The sequence below is a fragment of the Sorex araneus genome, chromosome X (genome assembly GCF_027595985.1).
Source record: "Sorex araneus isolate mSorAra2 chromosome X, mSorAra2.pri, whole genome shotgun sequence".
Lineage (NCBI taxonomy): Eukaryota > Metazoa > Chordata > Mammalia > Eulipotyphla > Soricidae > Sorex > Sorex araneus.
Window position 1 is genome coordinate 230,955,534 of NC_073313.1, and position 10,886 is coordinate 230,966,419.

Genomic DNA, 10,886 nt, shown 5'->3' on the forward strand with positions numbered 1-10,886 from the left:
CATGTGAGTACTTCAAATATGGATTTACAATGAATAGTTAAAAGAAATGTAAACTTACTACAAAGTCATTTAGCAGCAAACTGTAGTCTGCAAGTGACAAGAATCCATGGGTGATTATCCTGTTTAGTGTAATAAATACACTTTCTACAAAAATATTGAGATTACTCAGGCTTCCTGCCTGATGAAGGTGTTAAATACAGTACGGTATGGGGATGATTTTTACTTTATTTGGTTATTACTTTATTTATCACATGTATTTATCATAGCAAACCTAGGTAAAGATTTAGATCTGGGGACCACAATGTGTGGTATCATTATAGTGAATGTTTCGCCTGTTCCAATTATTATAGTCAGAACAGTAAGAATATTTATGGAGTCTGTGTTTTTAAAACCCCAATTCTAATCTTAAAATACAACCTTCTCCCATTTTCATGTTAGGGATCATGGGTGTCTTTCTGCTGTAGTTCTAAATTCAGCTTACCTTTCATCTCTTTAGCGAGCTTTTCTCAACAGCTGCCTCAACAGCCTCTTCTTGGCAGAGCTTTCTAGGTTGTGACTCTCCTGATTTTTTCTTCTTAGAACTTCTCACTCTCTGCTATTGTCTTATCTATTTTTATGACCTGATTGGCCATTTATTTCTCAAAAGTATCTCAGTATTTCACCTCTAGCAAAGATCTTTTCCTTGAACTTATCTTACATGCAACTGATCTCTATTGGGGTGTTTGAAAATTGAACTTTCCATCCTCCCTGACTTTGCCCATACTTTTCCCCATCACAGTCCTTTCTTTCTAATGTTTAATCTAAAATTTTCAGAGCTTTCTTGTTTTCTCCTCTGCCACTATTCACATCCATGCCCCAGTAGGCTCTATAGTTTTCCTTTGAGTCTTTTGTGATACTGGACCCTCTCACATCCTTCCTCCATTCCTGGTCAGGGGCAACTCATAACAGGCTGTCTGGATTCCTGACCCAACCCCTGTCCTTCATGCTACCTCTTCCACCAACAATCAAGATGACCTCTATATAATTTCCAGCATACATAGCCAAGGGGAGTTTCTACCCAGTGGCCAGCACAGGTCCTTCCATACTGGCTTTCCTCGTGACTCCTTCCATTCTCATCTTGTATTTCTTCTTTGTCTACAGGCCTCCAGGATCTGCTTGTTTATCTTACTCCTAGTAGTGAAGCTCCTGAGGGGAGGGGTGTGTGTGTGTGTATGTGTGTGTGTGTGTGTGTGTGTGTGTGTGTTTGTGTGAGTGTGTGAGTATGTGTGTGCACATTTAATTGAGGGCCATATACGTGGAGTCTAGAACAGTGCTTGGTCCATGAAGGTACACAATAAATCACAGTTGAACCAATGAGTGTCTGGAGGTTGACCTTTCCTCCCATAGAGATGGGACACTGCCTTCTTTCTCTGAATTAGTTGCTCACTTCTTCAGTAGTGTGTGTCCCACACTAACTTTCAATAAGTATTTTAAATGAATAAATGACCAAAACTGGAAGAAGTGCTTACAGACATTATTGAGGAAGAAGCACAGGCATTGCAAATCAGAGATTTTAGTCACTTAAGTTTCTAGGAAGGCCCAGGGCAATTCTGTCAAAGGGATTATCCTGATATGCTACTCTTGAAAAGTGACAGTTCCATCAGAACTTTATAGGGTCTTACAAATGTTATAACACTGTAACACTCAACAAATGGGGTACGTGTGTCACAACATGGAACGCCAGGTTGAGATACAAAAATTGCCTTACTCTTCTGAGTTAGATGCTGCTGCCAGAACATGTTATGAGGGGCAGCCAGCCAGACCTCCTCCCTATCTTCATTCCTCCACCATCTCTGTGCACACAGCAAACCCTTTGTTGAGTTAGGGACGGTCACTCTTGCCCACATTTTAAATTCTGTTCACTACACAAAATACTGCCCTTGAACACTGGGGTGTCAGAGAATACCTGCTCTGCCAGAGCTGAGGGGGGCCTGCACTGACCCCAGGAGCTGACGTGTTTATTGGGGCGAGGAGTACTCAGTTCTGCTTGCCTGATATGCTCATTGAATGGGAAGTGCAGCAAAGCCGAAATCTGCTAACTGCAGATCAGAACCAGCTCTAGCATAGGAGAAACAGGAAGATCCATTGGCTGATGGCTGTCTTTCTCTGAACTGGAAGTGACATTTGTAGAAACATCATCACCTTCAGATAACATTATGGGGAGGGAACAAAGGGTCATGACCCCATGCTGACCACAGAGCTCCCCATTCGCCATCCCTCACCAGAATGCACAGGGCTTCATTGTCATTGCCATGGTGCACCCCTCGATGAGGGAACCAGCAAAGAAGCATGCAGAGTGAATCTGGAGAGGCCCAGTCAGTGCAGGGCGCAGGCGACATACACGGAGCACCCAGACCCAAACTGCCGCCTCATCTGAAGCAATTGCTCTACCAGCTCTGGAGGAAAAGGTGGCAACACACAGGGCCTGACAGTGACTAAAGCTCAGGAAAAGCCACAGGGGATTCTGGGATCTGTTTGCCTTTTGACCTTCACAATTTTTCAGGAGCTAAGGGGATGGATGGAAGTGCCAGTGAGGGGCTGGAGGGTAGGGAAGCACAAAAGGCTAGAGTGACACTTTTAGTGTGTGTTGTCATTTGATTAGCCTGGGATCTGTTTACCTTCACAACTTTTAAAGGAAGCAGTCCTTCACTGGGCATGGTTTAAAATTACTGCGCTTTATGGCTTTTTGTTATTTGCAAGGACCCAATGCAACTGACAGGAATAAGCATGCACACCATAGATGTTTATTTCACCCATTTTTTTGTCTAGACTCCCAGCCAAAACCAATCCTCACTGTGCCCTGGAGACTGTCTTTTCCACATAGACTTGACCCCCAGACTGTGCCCTGCCCGCCTCCCCCACCCCCTATTCTCTCACCTCCTACTTCTGCTTTCTTCCTTAAAACCCTGGGGGGAAATCAGATAGAACCACAGAGAGAACTGAGGGAAACACCTCTGAGAGAGGGCAACAAGGATTAAAAAAAAGGGATAAGCATGCAGGTATTCGATAGGTCAAAATTTAACAGCAGTGATGTGGATGAAGTTGGGGCAGGAAGCAGAGGAAGAGAAAAAGTATATAATAAATCCCTTGTTAACAAACATAAAATGAAAGAATTAACAGATTGACAGAAAAGGTCTCAACTTTGGCTCATTCATTTAATTTCAAAGCTTCCAGACACTTTTCTATGTTCAATCAAAAGCTTGTATATTACTAGGCTCTTCCAGTATTTCTGAATTTCTGATGTGCTGCTTATGCCTGGTTCGAGGAACTTACACTGGTTGCAAAAAAAAAAATCCTAATAACTTAAAAAACATCTTAATGTTAAGAAATACAAGAATGAATGCTCCAAACCCGGATAAACAGGCTATCCAAACTGAGTAAAATCAAGATCAATTACCTAGGATTGAAACAACAGGTTTATGTAGCCAATGATAATGAAGCTGCTAGAGTTTTCTTATCAAAGACGAAGAAAGGGTGAGGGGCTCACATAAATTATTCCGTGTGTGCTGGAGCTGTGGCTTGAGGCATGCTAGGGGACGGGCCGCTGCTTTTGGAGTGATCCTGTGGCATGTTTGTGCTGCCATCTCCTGGTCAGATGTGAAAAGTGCCATCAAGCCGGCCTGACAAGTGGAGAATCTCAGGTTTATTTTATTTTTTTAACTTTTAAAATTTATTTTAGGTTAGATAACATGATTACAATAGTGTTAATGATTCTTATATACGAATTTAATACACTTTTACCACCACCAAAGTGCCCCACGGTCCTTATGTCACTTCGAATTTGCTTCTTCCTTTTTCTTCTCACCCAACTGTTTTAATTTTTATGTATCACTGTATCACTGTCATCCCGTTGCTCATCGATTTGCTCCATCAAGCACCAGAAACATCTCCACTGTGAGACTTGTTACTGTTTTTGTAGTATTGAATACGCCATGGGTATTTTTTTATTGAATCACTGTGAGAAAGTTACAAAGATGTTCATGATTGAGTTTCATTCATTGTGTTCCAACACCTGTCCCTCCACCAGTGTCCATTTCCCACCCCAGTGTCCCCAGTTTTCCTCCTATCAACCCCACTGCCACCTCCCCGCATGCCCCTATGGGCAGGCAATTTTTTTCTGCTGGTTTTATTATTTTTTAAAAATGTTATTTTCATAAGGTGTTTTACATTAATCCATTACATTCAATATTTCAAAACCAATCCCACCACCACTACACCTTCCCACCACCATTATTTTGAATTTTCCCACTACGATTCTCATGATACTCATAATAAGTAACAAAAAATAAATATCTAGCATCTGACCCTGAAAATCTCAGGTTTAAACCTGAGAAGATACAGGACAAAGAGGTAGGCACATCCCAGAAACTTCTCTGAAAAATCTGAAACAACAGATTTTTAGAATTGTGCTTCAGTTCACCCAATTATTTGGTTCTCAGTTTTTATTTCTTCTCTTTACAAACTGAATTTTAAATTCAAGGAGGCAGCATAGATGATGGATATAGAATGGGCACTAAAAAACATCTGTCCTGGGAAGAGCTTTGAATCTGAATAAGAAGACCACATAATTCATCAACCAGTTCACTAAGCAAGCAAACAAACAGCAAACACCATTAAACGAAACCAAAAACTTCCTGGAGAGAATTATAACCTACAAGTGATTTGTCTTCCATCACCACACTGGTTTGTAGGAAAGGGTACACAGAATTCAGCTGAGTACTGTAGGGACACAGAAGAAATCATCTCAATAAATCATCTGGGTTCTTAAGAGACTGGAAAATCCATCAAACAGACTTGAGACAGGTTGTGAAGAGGAGTTAAGTAGAAATGTATTAATATAGTATTTACTGCCTGTATACATGGGATAAAGCCAGCAAAATAAATTTCCTCACCTATAACAATGGAGATGTTGCTGGTGCCTGCTCGAGCAAATCGATGAACAACTGGACGACAGTGCTACAGTGCTACACAATCTAAACAGAAACTTGAAAGACTCAGCTAAGACAGAAGCTGGAGAGAGAGAGGGAAAGACCTGTCTAAGAAGTTCCCAAAGAAGGGTCAGTAAAACAAAAGTCTGCAGATTTGAGTTCAGTGTTCTCCATTGTAAAGATACAGTACTATGCAGCTGTTAGGAGAGATGAAGTCATGAAATTTGCTTATAAATGGATAGACATGGAGAGTATCATGCTAAGTGAAACAAGTCAGGAAGAGAGGGACCGACATAGAAGGACTGCACTCATTTGTGGAGTATAGAATAACATCACATGAGGCTGACACCCAAGGATAGTAGATACAAGGGCCAGGGGAATTGCCCCATAGCTGGAAGCCTGCTTCATGAGCAGAGGGGAGAAGGCAGATGAAATAGAGAAGGGATCGCTAAGAAAATGATGGCTGGAGGAGCCAGTCAGGATGGGAGATGCATGCCGAAAGTAGATAATGGACCAAACATGATGACCTCTCAGTGTCTGTGTTGCAAGCCACAATGCCCAAAAGTAGAGAGAGAGTATGGGGAATATTATCTGCCATAGAGGCAGGGGGAGGGTGGGGAAGGGGGGCTATATCAGGGATATTGGTGGTGGGGAATGTGCACTGGTGGAGGGATGGGCGTTTGATCATTGTGAGATTGTAACCCAAACATGAAAGCGTGTAACCATCTCACGGTGATTCAATAAAATAAAATAAATAAAAAAGATACGGAGATTGGATATCAGATCTGCAGCCCACCCCCTATATAGAACAGAGTAGTCTTCACAGAGGCAGTTTACACCTAAATATCTTTTTTAATTCTGCTGAGTCCATCCTGCCTTCGGGTCTCTTCCCATGAAATGAACCTTTTGCTGTAAACATGGTTTGGGAAGGTCAGTTTTTGCTTGCTACAACACACTTCCTGTTGTGTGTTGTTTTCTTTCTCATGTTGGAGAAAACTTCTCCTAGAGATGCTCAAACAATCATATTTAAGCTCTTCCTTTTATATTATTATTTTAAAATGTACATATTTTTGGTTGGGGGTAGCACCCAGAGGAACTCAAGAGCTGCCCTTGACTCTGTGTCCTGGGGACCATGGTGTACCAGAGAGTGAAACAAGCCTCCTGCATGCAATGCACATTCTCAGCCTGTTGACAACTTCTCTGGCTCCTTTTTCTTATTTTCTTCCTGAGAGGAATAGCCCTAGATATGAATTAAGAAAAGAAGTCAGCTACATTTCTGCCAATAGTAACTCAAATGTAATTAAATCAGTCAGGTCTGCTAAGAAATATATCCCAGGAAGACCCCAAAGTCAAGAGGATATAAAATTTACCAGAATCTTGGTTGTAAAGAGTAATTTAATTAACACGGCAAATAGAGGAGCTGTAACTCTCTGCTTGTCTTTGTGCTGATAGCCATCTCATTCTTTTCCTGTATAACCAGGCTGCTCCCCATTTCAACTCTCAGACATATGCTGGTTTTGGGGAATCACCATACATTCCCTTCTTCTGGGCTGGAGCGATAGTGAAGTGGGTAGGGCGTTCCATTCGCCTTTCACACAGCCGACCCAGGTTCGATTCCTCTGCCCCTCTCGGAGATTCTGGCAAGCTACTAAGAGTATCTTGCTCTGCTTGGCAGAGCCCGGCAAGCTACCCGTGGTGCATTTGATATGCCAAAAACAGTACAACAAGTCTCACGATGGAGATGTTACTGGTGCCCGCTCAAGCAAATCGATGAGCAACGGGATGACAGTGACAGTATTACATGATTACTCCCTTCTTCTAATTTATTGAAAATAATGTCAGTTTTCTAGATATAGGGCATCAAATGTGAACCAGCAACACTTCTTATATTAGTGCTTCTAATATTAGTGCTTCTTATATTAGTGCTTTAAGTTTCACATAAAATCATAAACCTATGAGGCAAAAGGCAGTTATGGGCTGAGTACATTGCACACAATTTTTAATAGATTGCATTTGATCACAAAATACTTCATACATACAGAGATACAAAGTTTTCAATTAACTTTAAGATCTGATCAGCCAACATTAACATTCATCTAACAAGATTCTATTCTATTAAAATCCTCTTTCTTTTCTTCCTGATGAATTTAAATAAATCCCAGGTATTTTACTCATATACATGATTAGGAATTCCTTTAAAAATATGGTCAGGATTTATTTTTCTTTCTGCCATAATGCTATGATCAAACCCAATACAATTAAAATTAAGTCCTGGATATTATTAAATACTCAATATGCAATCAGATTTCCTCCGATGTCTCAAAACTGTCTTTTCTACTATTGATTTGTTCAGACACTGGTTCAAATAGAGTTTAAACATTGTATATGATTATCAGACCTCTTTTAATCTGAGTGAGATTCTCCTTCCCTCCTGCTCCCTGTTGACTGTAAATAAACAGGTCCAGTGTCTTGAAGAACATCCCCAAGATGCTATTTGTGTGTTTGCTTTTTTATGGCAGCTGTTTCCACTGAGACTACAATGATAGTGAATAGACATTCAGTTGTAAGGCTAGGGTACAAGTACTTCTGGCTTTTTCACTCCCCGCCCCCCATGACTCTCCCTCTCCCCTCGCCCCTTCCCTACTTCCTGAGGATTGCTTCTCAGATGGTGTGTGCCTCAAACAGAAACACCCTGGGAGGCTAACAACATCTGAGCATTTCATTCTGGTGTGCCATGTCTTTCCCTAAAACCATGTTATGATGAGACCATGGTTGGGTTAGCCTGCATTCTCCAAAAGAATAGAATTAATAAGCTCTACTGTGGAAGACAAGAGCAGGGCTTGTGTATAGATGCAAAACCATGACCTGGCTCAGGAAATCAGGGAGGCTCTGAAGGCCAAGATAAGCAGTCAGCCAGCAGGACAAAAACTTTTTCCACTCTCCTGGGTAGCAGCATCTTGTTAGGAAAATAAGCACTTCTCAGGGACAGTTTCTAGACTTACCATTTTCACCACCTATCCCAAGTGGAATTTGGGGTGGTGCAGGTCAGACCCAAGGGCAGGAAGACAAAGGCCAGGAAGAGACTCTCCTCACTGTCCTGAGCACCCACAGACTCACCTTACCCCTCTACTCCTACCCTCCCTCCTTTTTGCTGCTGTTGTGATGTCCAGTGTTTGCACATGTATTTGTAGTGCTCACCTGGGTTATGAGATGTGAAGTGTGGGATGTGGGTGGCAGCAGGGATATCGCAAGGGCAATGCTAGGGCATGCACTCCTCTGTGCAGGGCAGTACCTGGGATTGAATTTGGGCATCACCCAAGGCAGGCGCTCTCTCACAAAGCCACTTGGGCACTATCTCCTTATTTGCCCTAGCACTGAGCTCTCTGACCCCTGGGACTTGGATTCACTGGAAGTAGCCCCGTTTGGGAAGATTCCCCAGTCCCTACAAAAAGAAATGTCTCCAGTTTTCCTTCTTTCCATGAAAGTGTTGCTGTTTCATTGTTTCCATGAGCCACTACAAAGAATTTTCAACTCCTAATGTCATGTACAAATGTTTCATTCATTTTGCGAGTTGTATTCATCTCTTTCTCTCTTTCCCTGCCTCTCATCCAGTATAACTTTTTAACAGCTTACGTTTGATGCAGTTAATACTTTTAAAAGAGAATTCCAAGTTTCTCAGTTTATCCTTATGATAACAAGGAGATAGTCTTGCAAATTTATGTTCTGTAAACTGAAATAAAAGGCAAGTAAATAAACTCATGGGAAAATTCCAGAGCCATCAGCCAAGTTCCCAGAATTTTGGTCTAGTGAGAAGGCTATTGAATAGAGGCCTCAAGCCCCTGAAGTTTTTCAGTTTCTCTTCCTATTTATTGCTCCATGGGCTTCAGGCCACAGTGCTCCTATATGATACTGCTGCTCTCCACTCTCAGGCAGACTCCTGCCTTCTAAACAATACCTGTTTCATGCAGACAAGTTGCTCACCTCTCCTCCTCAAAAATCAAACTACTAAAAGGTATTGATTAGGAAATGGAAGCAGTGGGAAGATCAATTTCGCCCTAACTTGTTTATAAGCTCTGATGCATAGAAGTTTCTAGCCAATTTACATAATCCTACCTTTTGGACTGAATAGAATTGATTAAAACATGGTACAGTTAATATAATACAAGTAATGACTACAACTCTCTCAGCTTAGAAGAATTAAATAGTTCTATTTCTATCATATAGCCTTTTCCTATGGAAAATTATTTTGTGTATTAATTTAAAATATTCAGACATCAAGTTTTGAGCATTTATTTTAAAAAGTGTATGGAATGCTTGTCCACTACTTGCAAAATATTTATGAAAAGATTTTTCCCTCTATTTAAAGAATAGTTATACATTTAATTGAAACCCTCTAACCAAAATTGCAAGGTTTTGAAAAATTGCAGGTTACCCTTAAAAATATGGAAAACCTTTAGAAACAGACAAAATAAAAATTTCCAAGGATCACAAACACTTAACATTTAATAAAACTAAAGATATCCTTATTCTTAAGTTAATTTTGACTTCTTTGTTAATTCTTATTCTTATTTATGTGAGAGGTTTATTTCCTGGGATTTTAACAATATGATTGATTGGGTAAGCTCCCTGGACTCAACAGGAGAAGAAATGTGACTCTGAGCAGTAGAGCTTATTATATTAAGTTGCTTAGATCAAGAACCTAAGGTGACAGGAACAATAGGACAGCAGAGTAGGTCACTTACTTTGCACCTGGGTGACCTTGGTTGGATCCCAGACATCACAAATGCTTTACCCCATCTCACTCCCAGCCTCATCAGGAACAGTCTCTAAATACAGAGCCAAGGTTAAGCATTGGCACCAATGAATGTGGTTCAAAAAACAAACAAAAAACACTGTCCCCTCCGCCCCCCCAAAAAATAAAACCCTACAAAATCCAAAAAAGCAAAAAACAAGAACCTAGGGTGAATAGAGGAATGGTTGAATTATTTCAGGGGCTTTTAACTGGCACACTGATGATTTTGTTAAATGCTCATTAACAGTACTTTCGCAGTATGTTTCTAGTCCCAGTTTCGCATTAAGAGTGAATAAATTTTTATATGATTCATTTTCTTATAACAGATAAGTAATGTTGCTTAACTTTTAAGATTTCATGTCATTGTCAGGAATAAGGTAGCTTTTTTAGCTTTATGATCCATTACCTGCTGTTAGCATCCATTGACTTAGTCTCTGAGTATCATTTGAGATGACCCTTTGCCTTGGTAGACTGTGTTCCTAACTAGTATTTCATAGTATTTATCTGAACGTTTTAGCTTCAATGAGTCAAGCAAGTCATTCTGCTTAATTTTGTTTGGACCATTTTCCTGTTTTATCACTTTGAAAAACTTCCTTCTATTTTGGTTTTATTTGAGTCACCTTCAGAGGTGATTAAATAATATTTCCAAGATGTTAGTCAGCCTTCCTATTCTCAGTACAGGTCCCTGTTTCTGCATTAACTCAGCTCATTTCCAGTTGAATTTCACTCATTCCCTTATTTACCAGAGCTTATATACAGCAACACACTCATTATACACACATACATGCACACAAACATATCCACTTATAAATAAATGTATCAGCAAAATAAATGTGTATCTATAAACATGTAGTACTGCATGCACATCTACATTCTTTGCTTGAAAAAATCATGGCAGGCACAAAACTGGCTTAACCTTTTTCTATACTACAACTGCCCTTTTGTAATTTTTATTTTAAGTTTATTTTTACTCTGATTTTAAACTCATTTACTTTTATACTTTGTGTGTGAATTTGAAGTGGGGGTGCATGAGGTGTGTGATCAGTGGTCAAGACCACCTCCGGGCAAGGCGCCTTCCCAGCAGTCGAACAAAGAGTTGAGAGGACCACAGACTTATGGTCAAAATG

The 10,886-nt window shown here is 40.5% G+C and overlaps 1 non-coding gene across 1 annotated transcript; it reads right to left on the reverse strand.

Moving 5' to 3' along the window:
- Window positions 1-242: 242 nt before the first annotated feature.
- Window positions 243-374, reverse strand: LOC129400611 (small nucleolar RNA SNORA72). The gene has a single exon (XR_008627816.1). It is a non-coding gene; the product is annotated as a small nucleolar RNA SNORA72 (small nucleolar RNA).
- Between the last annotated feature and the right edge of the window lie 10,512 nt (window positions 375-10,886).